Here is a 15,700-nt window from a genome sequence, read left to right as displayed (position 1 = left end):
CCAGAAAATTTGATCCAGATTTGTGTTTGGAATATACTTAGCTCTTTGCAAAATATTAATTTTTAAAATTCACTATTATTTAATTATATACTAAAAGTTGATTTCTTGTTTAATGCAGAAACTGAAATGCAAATCTTCCTACCTTCCCTCTCATATATTTGCGATGTTCACAAATGAGTTATTAATTTAGACTTGCATTACATTAGGGCTTCTAGATTGACCTTTTATGTCATTTCTGTACTATGCATATCTGTCTAGGTACCATCTTAGTATGTGGCCATCTAGCCCAGCACCTCTCAAACTTGAACTGCATCAGAATCACACAGGAAGCTTGTTAAAGTGCATTGCAGGGCCTCACTCCCAGGGGTCCTGATTCAATGGTCTCCAGGTACAGACTGAAACTGTGTTTCTGATCATCTCCAAGGCTTTGCTGATGTTGCTATTCATAGACCACATCTGGAAGATTGAGGGGCTAGAGGACTAGCATGTGTAGGTTATACTCAAAGGTTGGGCAATAGGTCTATTAGGGAGAGGTCAGGGCATTTATTCAATAATAAATTGATTATAGATATTCAATAATACATAAATTATAGATATTCTTTATAGAAATCTATCACTTTTTAATAATTGCATTGTATCACCTACATGATAAATTTGGACTCATTATCTAACTTTTATAATTATAATAAAGAATGTTAGTAAACGTGAAATATTGTTTGTAATTTATAACAAAACAATGTCCTAGTAATAAAATGCTACTTTTCAAAGTATAAACAGTAAACTGAAACACACAATAAGACTAAGCTAAAACATCAATAAAATGGGAAAATAACACAGGTAGGGAATAGGAAGGAGTAAATATTTTCTGAACAATAATCTAATTTACCATAGTTTTTAACATACATTTAATTTGTACTCATAAATGACAGTTGGTTGAAGTCAAGCGTGAAAAACTATCAATTATAATAGAGAGGTCACATAAATTATAGTAATCATGGAAACTTTCCTCAACATGAATGCCATCAAATCAGCACATTAAATTTTTCTGATTAAAATTCTACATATCAAACTGGAATAGCTTTCAATCTCAGAAAGTCAAGAATTAAAAAGATAAAATATTAATGCAACTGGGATTATATGCAATTTATCTTTTCATTTAAGATGACTGAAGAAGCTTCAGAGATGCTTTCTGCTTGAAAATAGGATACCAAACCAACTCTCTTATAACTTAGAAATAAACACATTTTTTAAGAAAAGTGGGCCAGCTGATTGCTAATCCAAAATGGTAATATTCTGAACACTTAAGCATAATAAAAGCAATCTTTGTTTTTGATGATATAAAATGTAAAATTAAATTTCAAAACATATCTAACAAATAGTGAAAGTGAAGTCAATCAGTCGTGTCCTATTCTTTGTGACCCCATGGACTGTAGACTATCAGGTTCCTCCGTCCACAGGATTTTCCAGGCAAGAATACTGCAGTGGGTTGCTATTTCCTTCTCCAGGAGATCTTCCTGACCCAGGGATTGAACCCAGGTCTTCCACATTGTAGGCAGATACTTTACTGTTGGAGCCACCAGGGAAGTTAGAATATCTTCCAACAAAATATGATATATCATGCCATTTATACTTTATTTACCAATCATACTTTTATCTTTTATAGTTTTGTAATCGTATTTTATGCTGTAATTTATAATTTTATAAATGAATAGTCTGTTCCCAATTTACCTGTTAACACATTTAGACACTATCTGTATACAGAGTATTAAAGATTCAATTTAAATAATTTTATAAAACATGATTAAAAACATAAAAAAGTAAATAACTTTTTAAAACTATGTTATCATTATCATGAAAACATTCCACAATGATTTTTTTTTTGAATCCATAAAAGTCACTACAACTGCATATGTAGATTATTGCATTCAGTTCTACGGAAGCATCAATCGTGTCCGACTCTTTGTGACCCCATGGACTGTAGCTTGCCAGGCTCCTCTGTTCATGGAATTTTCCAAGCAAGAGTACTGGAGTCAATTGCCATTCTCTTCTCCAGGCGATCTTCCTGACTTTACTATCTGAGCCACCAGGGAAGACCCAGTCTGTTCTAAGGCTGCTATAAATCTGGCAATTTAAAACAACAGAAATGTATTCCCTCAGAGTTCTGGAGGACAGAAATCCAAAATCAAGCTGTCAGCAGGCTTCATTTTCTTTAGAGGCTCTGAGTAAAACCTATTCTCACGTCTTCTCTCTGGTAATCCTTGGCTTCCCTTGGCTTGGTAGACACATCTCTGCTATCTCTACCTCTGTCTTCACATAACTTTTCCTGTATGTCACCTCCTTCTTTGATATCCAGGATTATTTTATCTCAAGAGTCTTACTTTAAATACATCAGCAAACACCCTTATTCTGAATAGTTATATTCTGAGATTTTTGTGGACATATCTGGTTGGAGGTGGGGTGCAAAATTCAACTGAGCACACTTGTGAAAGAAGTTTGAGGATTGAAAATAATTGATAAAACAGCATCAATCCATTGCTTACCATTCCAACATGTTGCTTCATTCACCCACACATTTATTTTGTTCAATGACTGAGTACCTACTGTGCATCAGGCACTGAATTAGGCCCTTGGATAATGAGTGACCAAAGTGCTGATCACTTGTAAGAAGGTCGTTGTGTGCTGATTCCCACACATGGCTGGATCATAGCCGGGTTTTCACCATCCTAAGACAAAATAAAATAAATTTTTTAAAGATTTAAATTTATTTAATTTTGCTTTATCCCTAGAGCATACTCTGTTTACTCTTGTGCACATAGTTCTGTTCTATATGTAGGAAATAATGAACAGTTGGAAGGTGATAACTGTACTTTGTAAGATTCTTTCTCATATTTCATAGTATTCTTTCTTGAGGAAATAAAATATGTGGAAATTCTACTACTCCCCTAAACTTATTTAAATTAATTGATTTTTAATATAAATTTATTTATTTTAATTGGAGGTTAATTACTTTACAGTATTGTATTGGTTTTGCCATTGATCAACATGAATCCACCACAGGCATACACGTGTTCCCCATCCTGAATCCCCCTCCCTCCTCCCTCCCCGTACCACCCTTCTAAGCAAACAGGCTGGGAATAACTGCTTCAAAGTGCCCTGGTCATGCTGAAAACCTTCACTGAACTTGGCCAACTTCTCTACTGTGCAAGAGGAGACTGTGATTCCCAAGATTTTTCATAAATTGGCACTTATCTGGTGTCACAACTCTGCAATTCCACTGTATCCTGTGCCTACATACCAATTGATGAGAAAAAGAAAGAACTGTCAGGCATCTAGCTATATCAGGTGAAGAAATCTACCGGTAGGAAAAGTTGCTGGGATGATCTAATGACTGCTGGGTGGAGCTGCTTAGGGCACAGCCTTCCCCAGCATGGTAATCTTGTTGAGGAGGGGCTACAAGCAGAATTTGAAAGCCCTGTTGCCTCAAGGACTGAAAGAGATTAGGCATTACTTTCACTTCCAGAGATGTCCATGGGGTCGCAAAGAATCAGATATTACTGAGCAAATAAGCACAGCACAGAGATATTTTGGTGCTCAGTTGGCTCAGTTGTGCACAAATTATAGAATGAACATTCTCCCCATCTCTGCATGGAACCAAAGATAACGTACACACTGACTACTCCCCAAGACATATTCATACCAATATTTCAATGGTCAGTTATTCTCCTAGGCTCAGAAGTGGATTGAGGTGGGAGTGGGGTTGAGATGGAGGTAGAGCCTAGTTGATGGGGTCAAGAATGCTAACGTGCTTTTATTAGTAGTAATAATAATTTCATTATTTCTATCTATGCTGCTGCTAAGTCGTGTCTGACTCTGTGCGACTCCACAGACAGCAGCCCCCCAGGCTCCACCGTTCCTGAGATTCTCCAGGCAAGAACAATGGAGTGGGTTGCTGTTTCCTTCTCCAATGCATGAAAGTGAAAACTGAAAGTGAAGTCGCTCAGTCGTGTCTGACTCTTCACGACCCCATGGACTGAAGCCCACCAGGCTCCTCTGTCCATGGGATTTTCCAGGCAAGAGTACTGGAGTAGGGAGCCATTGCCATCTCCATTTCTATCTATAGGCTAGGACAATCAGGTTGTTGAAATGGATAAAACAAGCAGATGACAGAGAAAGGATTCATTCTAGAACAGGAGTTTCTTAACAGAAAAAAAAAAAATGAAAAATAACACTTCCCTTACAAGTGTCAACTACAAATTGGCACTTACCAGGAGCACTGCCAACGACTGGACAACAAAGGCATTTCCCAACTGCCTCTACAGAGATTGAACCCCATGCTGCTATAGTTGTTTACCTACAACAACCCCTAAGGGAGTTCAGGGTGGCCTGAGGCAATCTGTGCACCAGGGAATCTGGTGGGACAGGTCTTTAGATAGTTGGATGTTTTTAGGAACAGATTTTTTTTTCAATATAAATTTATTTATTTTAATTGGAAGTTAATTGCTTTACAATATTGTATTGGTTTTGCCATACATCAACATGAATCCGCCACAGGTATACACGTGTTCCCCATCCTGAAACCCCCTCCCTCCTCCCTCCCCGTACCATCCCTCTGGGTCATCCCAGTGCACCAGCCCCAAGCATCCAGTATCATGCAATGAACCTGGACTGGCCATTCATTTCATATATGATATTATACATGTTTCAATGCCATTCTCCCAAATCATCCCACCCTCTCCCTCTCCCACAGAGTCCAAAAGACTGTTCTATACATCTGTGTCTCTTTTGCTGTCTCACATACAGGGTTATCATTACCATCTTTCTAAATTCCATATATATGCTTTAGTATACTGTATTGGTGTTTTTCTTTCTGGCTTACTTCACTCTGTATAATCGGCTCCAGTTTCATCCACCTCATTAGAACTGATTCAAATGTATTCTTTTTAATGGATGGGTAATAATTCATTGTGTATATGTACCACTTCTTTCTTATCCATTCATCTACTGAGGGACATGGAGGTTGCTTCCATGTCCTGGCTATTATAAACAGTGCTGCGATGAACATTGGGGTACACGTGTCTCTTTCAATTCTAGTTTCCTCAGTGTGTATGCCCAGCACTGGGATTGCTGGTCCATAAGGCAGTTCTATTTCCAGTTTTTTAAGGAGTCTCCACACTGTTCTCCATAGTGGCTGTACTGATTTGCATTTCCATCAACAGTGTAAGATGGTTCCCTTTTCTCCACACCCTCTCCAGCATTTATTGCTTGTAGACTTTTGGATCACAGCCATTCTGACTGGCTTGAAATGGTACCTCATTGTCATTTTGATTTGCATTTCTCTCATAATGAGTGATGTTGAGCATATTTTCATGTGTTTGCTAGCCATCTGAATGTCTTCTTTGGAGAAATGTCTGTTTAGTTCTTTGGCCCATTTTTTGATTGAGTCATTTATTTTTCTGGAATTGAGCTGCAGGAGTTGCTTGTATATTTTTGAGATTAGTTGTTGTCAGTTGCTTCATTTGCTATTATTCTCTCCCATTCTGAAGGCTGTCTTTTCACCTTGCTTATAGTTTCCTTTGTTGTGCGGAAGCTTTTAAGTTTAATTAAGTCCCATTTGTTTATTTTTGCTTTTATTTCCAATATTCTGGGAGGTGGGTCATAGGGGATCCTGCTGTGATGTATGTCAGAGAGTGTTTTGCCTATGTTCTCCTCTAGGAGTTTCATAGTTTCTGGTCTTATGTTTAGATCTTTAATCCATTTTGAGTTTATTTTTGTGTATGGTGTTAGAAACTGTTCTAGTTTCATTCTTTTACAAGCAGTTGACCAGTTTTCCCAGCACCACTTGTTAAAGAGATTGTCTTTAATCCATTGTTTATTCTTGCCTCCTTTGTCAAAGATAAGGTGTCCATATGTGTGTGGATTTATCTCTGGGCTTTCAATTTTGTTCCATTGATCTATATTTCTGTCTTTGTGCCAGGACCATACAGTCTTGATGACTGTGGCTTTGTAGTAGAGCCTGAAGTCAGGCAGCTTGATTCCTCCAGTTCCATTCTTCTTTCTCAAGATTGTTTTGGCTATTCAAGGGTTTTTGTATTTCCATACAAATTGTGAAATTATTTGTTCTAGCTCTGTGGAAAAATACCGTTGGTAGCTTGATAGGGATTGCATTGAATCTATAGATTGCTTTGGGTAGTATACTCATTTTGACTATATTGATTCTTCCAATCCATTAACATGGTATATTTCTCCATCTATTAGTATACTCTTTGATTTCTTTCACCAGTGTTTTATAGTTTTCTATATATAGGTCTTTGGTTTCTTTAGGTAGATATATTCCTAAGTATTTTAGTCTTTTCGTTGCAATGGTGAATGGAATTGTTTCCTTAATTTCTCTATTTTCTTGTTATTAGTGTATAGGAATGCAAGGGATTTCTGTGTGTTGATTCTATATCCTGCAACTTTACAATATTCATTGATTAGTTCTAGTAATTTTCTGGTGGAGCCTTTAGGGTTTTCTATGTAGACGATCATGTCATCTGCAAACAGTGAGAGTTTTACTTCTTCTTTTCCAATTTGGATTCCTTTTATTTCTTTTTCTGCTCTGATTGCTGTGCCCAAAGCTTCCAAAACTATGTTGAATGGTAGTGGTGAGAGTGGGTACCTTTATCTTGTTCCTGACTTTTGGGGAAATGCTTTCAATTTTTCACCATTGAGGATAATGTTTGCTGTGGGTTTGTCATATATAGCTTTTATTATGTTGAGGTATGTTCCTTCTATTCCTATTTTCTGGAGAGTTTTTTCATAATTGGATGTTGGATTTTGTCAAAGGCCTTCTCTGCATCTACTGAAATAATCATATGGCTTTTATTTTTCAATTTGTTAATGTGGTGTATTACACTGATTGATTAGCGGATATTGAAGAATCTTTGCATCCCTGGGATAAAGCCTATTTGGTCATGGTGTATGATCTTTTTAATGTGTTGTTGGATTCTGATTGCTAGAATGTTAAGGATTTTTGCATCTATGTTCATCAGTGATATTGGCCTGTAGTTTTCTTTCTTTGTGTGTGTGGCATCTTTGTCAGGTTTTGGTATTAGGGTGATGGTGGCCTCATAGAATGGAGTTTGGAATTTTACTTCCCTTTGCAGTTTTCTGGAAGAGTTTGAGTAGGATAGGTGTTAGCTGTTCTCTAAATTTTTGGTAGAATTCAGTTGTGAAGCCATCTGGACCTGGGCTTTTTTTGCTGGAAGATTTCTGATTACAGTCTCAATTTCTATGTTTGTGATGGGTCTGTTAAGATTTTATATTTCTTCCTGGTTCAGTTTTTGGAAGTTGTACTTTTCTAAGAATATGTCCATTTCTTCCACGTTGTCCATTTTATTGGCATATAATTGTTGGTAGTAGTCTCTTATGATCCTTTGTATTTCTGTGTTGTCTGTTGTGATCTCTCCATTTTCATTTCTAATTTTATTGATTTGATTTTTCTCCCTTTGTTTCTTGATGAGTCTGGCTAATGGTTTGTCAATTTTATTTATCCTTTCAAAGAACCAGCTTTTGGCTTTGTTGATTTTTGCTATGATCTCTTTTGTTTCTTTCGCATTTATTTCTGCCCTAATTTTTAAGATTTCTACTAACCCTGGGATTCTTCATTTCTTCCTTTTCTAGTTGCTTTAGGTGTAGTGAAGTGAAATGAAGTGAAGTCGCTCAGTCGTGTCCAACTCTTTGCAACCCGTGGACTGTAGCCCACTAAGCTCCTCCGTCCATGGGATTCTCCAGGCAAGAATACTGGAGTGGGTTGCCATTTCCTTTAGCTGTAGAGTTAGGTTATTTATTTGACTTTTTTCTTTTTTCTTGAGGTATCCCTGTATTGCTAACAACTTTCCCCTTAGCACTGCTTTTACAATGTCCCACAGGTTTGGGGTTGTTGTGTTTTCATTTTCATTTGTTTCTATGCATATTTTGATTTCTTTTTTGATTTCTTCTGTGATTTGTTAGTTATTCATCAGCATGTTGTTCAGCCTACATATGTTTGAATTTTTAATAGTTTTTCTCCTGTAATGGAGATCTAATCTTACTGCATTGTGGTCAGAAAAGATGCTTGGGATGATTTCAATTTTTTTCAGTTTACTAAGGCTAGATTTATGGCCCAGGATGTGATCTATCCTGGAGAAGGTTCCATGTGTACTTGAGAAAAAGGTGAAATTCATTGTTTTGGGGTGAAATGTCCTATAGATATCAATTAGGTCTAACTGGTCTATTGTATCATTCAAAGTTTGTGTCTCCTTGTTAATTTTCTGTTTAGTTGATCTAGCCATAGGTGTGATTGAGGTATTAAAGTTTCCCACTATTATTGTGTTATTGTTAATTTCCCCTTTCATACTTGTTAGCATTTGTCTTACATATTTCGGGGCTCCTATGTTGGGTGCATATATATTTATAATTGTTATATCTTCTTCTTGGATTGATCCTTTGATCATTATGTAGTGTCCTTCTTTGTCTCTTTTCACAGCCTTTGTTTTAATGCCTATTTTATCTGATATGAGTAGTGCTACCCCTGCTTTCTTTTGGTCTCTATTTGCATGGAATATCTTTTTCCAGCCCTTCACTTTCAGTCTGTGTGTTTCCTCTGTTTTAAGGTGGGTCTCTAGTAGACAACAAATATAGGGGTCTTGTTTTTGTATGTATTCTGCCAGTCTGTCTTTTGGTTGGGGCATTCAATCCATTTACATTTAAGGTAATTATTGATAAGTATGATCCCATTGCCATTTAATTTATTGTTTTGGGTTCGAGTTTATACACACTTTTTGTGTTTTCTGTCTAGAAAATATCCTTTAGCATTTGTTGGAGAGCTGATTTGGTGGTGCTGAATTCTCTCAGGTTTTGCTTGCCTGTAAAGTTTTGATTTCTCCTTCATATTTGAATGAAATCCTTGCTGAGTACAGTAATCTGGGCTGTAGGTTATTTTCTTTCATCACTTTAAGTGTGTCCTGCCGTTCCCTCCTGGCCTGAAGAGTTTCTATTGAAAGAACAGCTGTTATCCTTATGGGAATCCCCTTGTGTGTTATTTGTTGTTTTTCCCTTGCTGCTTTTAATATTTGTTCTTTGTGTTTGATCTTTGTTAATTTGATTAATATGTGTCTTGGGGTGTTTTGCCTTGGGTTTATCCTGTTTGGGACTTTCTGGGTTTCTTGGACTTGGGTGACTATTTCCTTCTCCATTTTAGGGAAGTTTTCAACTATTATCTCCTCAAGTATTTTCTCACGGTCTTTTTTTTTGTCTTCTTCTTCTGGGACTCCTATGATTCGAATGTTGGGGTGTTTAACACTGTCCTGGAGGTCTCTGAGATTGTCCTCATTTCTTTTAATTCATTTTTCTTTTTTCCCCTCTGTTTCATTTATTTCTACCATTCTATCTTCTACTTCACTAATTCTATCTTCTGCCCCTGTTATTCTACTATTTGTTGTCTCCAGAGTGTTTTTTATCTCATTTATTGCATTATTCATTATATATTGACTCTTTTTTATTTCTTTTAGGTCCTTGTTAAACCTTCTTGCATCTTCTCAATCCTTATCTCCAGGCTATTTATCTGCGATTCCATTTTGATTTCAAGATTTTGGATCATTTTCACTTTCATTATTTGGAATTCTTTCTCAGGTAGATTCCCTATCTCTTCCTCTTTCGTTTGGTTTGGTGGGCATTTATCCTGTTCCTTTACCTGCTGGGTATTCCTCTGTCTCTTCATCTTGTTTATATTGCAGAGTTTGGGGTAGCCTTTCTGTATTCTGGCAGTTTGTGGAGTTCTCTTTATTGTGGAGTTTCCTCACTGTGGGTGAGGTTGTACAGGTGGCTTGTCAAGGTTTCTTGGTTAGGGAAGCTTGTGTTGGTGTTCTGGTGGGTAGAGCTGGATTTCTTCTCTCTGGAGTGCAATGAAGTGTCCAGTAATGAATTATGAGATGTCAATGGTTTTGGAGTAACTTTGGGCAGCCTGTATATTGGAGCTCAGGGCTGTGTTCCTGTGTTGCTGGAGAATTTGCATGGTATGTCTTGCTCTGGGACTTGTTTCCCCTTGGGTGGTGCTTGGTTTCAGTGTAGGTACGGAGGCATTTGATGAGCTCCTGTCAATTAATGTTCCCTGGATTCAGGAGTTCTCTGATGTTCTCAGGATTTGGACTTAAGCCTCCTTCTTCTGGTTTATAGTCTTATTTTTACAGTAATCTCAAGACTTCTCCATCTATACAGCACCATTGATAAAATATCTAGGTTAAAGATGAAAATTTTCTCCACAGTGAGGGACACCCAGAGAGGTTCACAGAGTTACATGGAGAAGAGAAGAGGGAGGAGGGAGTTAGAGGGGACCCGAATGAGATGAGGTGGAATCAATAGAAAAGAGAGCAAGCTAGCCAGTAATCACTTCCTTATGTGCACTCCACAAATGGACTGCTCAGAGATGTTCACGGAGTTATACAGAGAAGAGAAGAGGGAGAAAGGAGACAGAGGTGGCCAGGAGGATAAAAGGGGGAAATGAAAAGGAGAGAGACAGATCCAGCCAGTAATCAGTTCCCTAAGTGTTCACCACCATCTGGAACACACAGAGATTCACAGAGTGGGGTAGAGAAGAGAGGGTGTAGGGAGGGGACAGAGGCGACCTGGTGGAGAAAAAAGAGAGTCCAAAGGGAGGGAAAGCAGTCAAGCCAGTAATCTTGCTCCCAAGTGAAAATGGGTACTGAAGATTGGGTTCTTAAAGGTACAAAATTGATAACAAATACCAAAAAGCAAAGATTAAAAATCTAGAGTAGATTTTGGAATTTCAAAAATACAATATTAAAGAAAAGAAGAAAAAAAAAGTCACAAAAATTATAAATATATATATGAAGTTTGCTTTGAAAAAATAGGTTTTGTGGGTTTTTTGTAAAGTAATAGTATGTTATAAAAGTGAAAATTAAAGGAGTAATAGAAGACTTAAAAATTTTTTTTGTTTTTTTAAAAAGTGATCATAAAAATAGTAAAAATATACCTAGAACTTTCTCTAGCGTTGTTGTGGGTACTGTGGGGTCAGTTCATTTTCAGTTAATTCCTTGGTCCGGCTTATATTTCTCAAGATCTATAGGCCCCTTCCTATGTAGTCAGTACTAACGACAGGGTTTTAATCTATTGCACCTGTCACTTCCAAGGCAGTTCCCTCTGTTTTAGCTTCTTCTGTTTGCTGGTCTCTTCAGTGTCTGATTTCTACCCTGACACAAAGGGGGCTGTGGTGGACACTTTTTTTAGGCTCACTTGTTCAGTCACACTGTGGGGAGGAGGGACGCTGCAAACAAATAACACTGGCGTGTGCTCACAGTGCCTCAGCCACACTGTGCCTGCCCCCGCTCACGGTGCTTGTGCCCTCCCTGCCCACACTGCTCAGGCTCTAGGTTGCTCTGCCAGGAACCATATGAGGCTGGCGCTGGGCTGCATGCACCTCCCAGGTCTAAGCCGCTCAGGTTCAGGCACTCAGGTAGTCCTCAGAGGCGCAGACTCTGTTGGGCCTGTTTTGTGCCCTTCCCAGGTCCAAGCAGCTCAGGTGATGAGGTGTTTGGCGAGCGCAGTCACTGCGACTTATCGCCTCCCCATGTCTCTGCCACTCAGTTTTCTGAGTGTACAACCAGTGCACCTTCTCAGGCAGATGTTGACTGTCCAGAACCCCAAGAAGTCTTAGTTAGCAAAGAAGCCTGCTTGCAGTTTGGTAGATAATGTCTCTCTGGGGCTGCGATTGTCCCCTTCCAGCTCTGGCTGCCTGTCACCAGCGGGGGATGGTCTGCAGCCAGCTAGTTCTGTTCAGTCCTTTGTTCTGTGTGCGGACCTGGTGGTGTCTTAGGGCTTTTCAAGTGGTAGCTATCCCACAGTCTGGTTTGCTAGCCCAAGTTAGTTCACTCAGATTGCCCTCAGGGCATTCAGGCCAGATCCTTACTCTAAGCCATGCAACCTGTGCCTCCCTCCCCAGCTCCTGCTTGCTAGTGGCGGGTGCAGGCGTCTGCGCTGCTTCTCCACTGGGGGAGTTACCGTTGGGCTCATAATCTGTGGGGTTTAATTATTTATTTATTTATCCTCCCTGTTATGTTGCCCTCTGTGCTTCCAAGGCTCGCCACAGACTCAGCAGTGAGAGTGTTTCCTGGTGTTTGGAAAACCTCTATTTTAAGACTCCCTTCCTGGGATGGAGCTCCATCCCTACCTCTTTTGTCTTTTTTTTGTCTTTTATATTTTTTCCTACCTCCTTTTGAAGACAATGGGCTGCTTTTCTGGGTGCCTGATGTCCTCTGCCAGCATCCAGAAGTTGTTTTGTGGAATTTACTCAGCGCTTAAATGTTCTTTTGATGAATTTGTGGGGGAGAAAGTGGTCTCCCCATCCTATTCCTCTGCCACCTTAGGACAGCCCCCACTTAGGAACAAATTTTATGATCTCAATCCTTGCATCTCCTCATGTCCAGAGAAACACTAAATCCTTTCATGGTGACATCAGATCCTCATGACTAACAAAAAAACTGTTTGCAAAATGAGTATTTCATGGTACTGAACTCTCCATTCACCAAAACCTTATATGTTGACCTTCCCCCACTGCCACTTTGAAGCAGTCTCTCAGAGCTATCTGAGAGGCTGCCTCCTGGGCTGTAGTCCTCATTTTGCCCCAAATAAAACTTAACTCACAACTCTCGAGTTGTACATTTTTTTTAGTCAACACAAGCATATTTTAAAGAGGAGTGATTTTAGAAGTATATTAATTAACAATTCTGGGATAAAGCATTATTTTGATACAAGGCAGATGGTAGTAAGAATTCTGGCTAAACTTTTATTTATTTTTCATAACCAGTGTGCAAGAAAGAGTTAATTCAGCAGATCAGGGCTTCTCCAGTATGCACATTCCATAAAAGGCCTGTCTTCAGAACTGGCCCTTGACTGGATCCTAAGAGATAATCTCTGAGCCTTTGGAATATCTCACTTGATAACAGTGTTTTTGTATGCCTGAGGCCTTGAGTCTTGCTATGTCAGTTTGACCTCTGAGAAGCTGGAGTCTGATAGCTGAGGTCAGTCACATGGGCACTGTGTCTACATGACTGACCTGCAATAAAACTCTGGACTCGTTTGTTGGGTGAAGTTCTTGAAAAAAAAAAAAAAAGCACAGAAGGAGGAGCAAAACATTTTTAAACTGGCAAAAATATAAAGCATAGAAAGTGATAACTGATTTGAATGTCCAAACAACTTACATTTTACTATATATGAAAGAATCAAACATTTAGAGAGTCTCATATTAGCCAAATTTGAGATAATTAGAGCATCAAAAATAATCTTATCTATACAGAGTGAAGTAAGTCAGAAAAGGAAAGACAAATATTGCATACTAATACATATATATGGAATACAAAGATGTTACTCACAAAAGTACTTGTAGGGCAGCAATGGAAACAGACATAGAGAATGTACTTATGGAATGGGTTGAGGGAGAAAAGAAAGGGTGAGATATATGGAGAGAGTAACATGGAAATTTATATTACCATATGTAAATTAGATCAGTTCAGTTCAGTTCAGTCTCTCAGTTGTGTCCAACTCTTTGTGACCCCCATGGACTACAGGACGCCAGGCTTCCCTGTCCATCACCAACTCCTGGAGCCTACTCAAACTCATGTCCATTGCTTAGGTGATGCCATCCAACCATCTCATCCTCTGTAGTCCCCTTCTCCTCCCATATTCAATCTTTCCCAGCATCAGAGTCTTTTCCAAGGGTCAGTTCTTCATATTGGGTGGCCAAAATATTGGAGTTTCAGCTTCAGCGTCAGTCCTTTCAATGAATATTCAGGACTGATCTCCTATAAGATGGACTGGTTGGGTCTCCTTGCTGTCCAAGGGACTCTCAAGAGTCTTCTCCAACAACACAGTTCAAAAGCATCAATTCTTCGGCACTCAGCTTTCTTTATAGTCCAACTCTCACATCCAAACATGACTACTGGAAAAACTATAGCTTTGACTAGATGGACCTTTGCTGGCAATGTCTCTGCTTTTTAATATGTGGTCTAGGTTGGTGGGGAAACAGTGGCTGACTTTATTTTGGGGGTATCCAAAATCACTGCATATGGTAAATGCAGCCTTGAAATTAAGACACTCCTTGGCAGGAAATTTATGACCAACTTGCAAGGAGATCCAACCAGTCCATCCTAAAGGAGATCAGTACTGAGTGTTCATTGAAAGGACTGATGTTGAAGCTGAAACTCCAATACTTTGGCCACTTGACTCATTTGAAAAGACCCTGATGCTAGGAAAGTTTGAAAACAGGAGGAGAAGGGGATGACAAAGGATGAGATGGTTAGATGGCATCACCGACTCAATGGACATGAGTTTGGGTAAACTCTGGGAGTTGGTGATGGACACAGAGAACTGGGGTGTTGCAGTCCATGGGGTCACAAAGAGTTGGACACGACTGAGAAACTGAACTGAACTGAGATTGCTCATAACTTTTCTTCCAAGGAGCAAGCATCTTTTAATTTCATGGCTGCAGTCACCACCTACAGTGATTTTGGAGTCCAAAAATATAAAGCCTGTCACTGTGTCTATTGTTTTCCCATCTATTTGCCATAAAGTGATGGGACTAGATGTCATGATCTTAGATATCATGATAATTGCTTTACAAATTCTGTAAAGCAATTATCCTTCAACTTTTTCACTCTCCTCTTTCACTTTCATCAAGAGGCTCTTTAGTTCTCTTCAATTTTTGCCATCAGGGTGGTATCATCTGCATATCTGAGATTATTGATATTTCTCCTGGCAATCTTGATTCCAGCTTGTGCATCATCCAGTCCAGCGTTTCTCATGATGTACTCTGCATGTAAGTTAAATAAGCAGGATGACAATATACAGCTTTGACGTACTCCTTTCCCAATTTGGAATCAGTCTGTTGTTCCATGTCCAGTACTAACTGTTGCTTCTTGACCTGCATACAGATTTCTCAGGAGGCAGGTCAGATGGTCTGGGGTTCTCATCTCTTTAAGAATTTTCCACAGACAATGGGAATTCGCTTATGAATCAGGGGACTGAAATAGGGGCTCTACAACAACCTAGAAGGATGGGATGGGGAGGGAGATGGGAGGTAGGTTTAAGAACCAAGGGACATATGTATACCTATGGCTGATTCATGCTGATATATGGCAGAAACCAACAAAATTCTGTAAAGCAATTATCCTTTAATTGAAAAATAAATAAATTAAATATAATCCTACTTATAATTCATACAATTTGAATATCTAAAAGTTCATGAGTACATAATGATACAATGATGTAAAGTGAACCAGAAGACCCCACTTACTACGTTGACAACTATCTAATACACCAATTCCTTACTCTGAAAATGGTGCCTAAAGGAAAAGATGTACACATTAATTCTGCTTTTTACACTTAGAATTATCTTATCTCTACCTTGTGAGTTGACCCTGTTTCTATTAAAATCTGTATTTGATACTTCAATGACTATCTCATTTTCTTTTGGTTTATATTTGCATGAGTGAACTTTTTATCTTCCTATCCTTTTATTTCAAACTGTCCACATATTTGCTAGGTGGGTATTTTATAAACATCTTATAGATTTTTTTCAAAATGTCAACTTTTATCTCTAATAGAACACCTAATCCGTTTGTGTTTTTAGATTTTATTGTGAACATTTCAAACATAAGTGGAAAGAAAA

The sequence above is a fragment of the Oryx dammah genome, unplaced genomic scaffold, assembly GCF_014754425.2.
Source record: "Oryx dammah isolate SB20612 unplaced genomic scaffold, SCBI_Odam_1.1 HiC_scaffold_10, whole genome shotgun sequence".
Lineage (NCBI taxonomy): Eukaryota > Metazoa > Chordata > Mammalia > Artiodactyla > Bovidae > Oryx > Oryx dammah.
Note: the sequence above shows the minus strand (reverse complement) of the source record.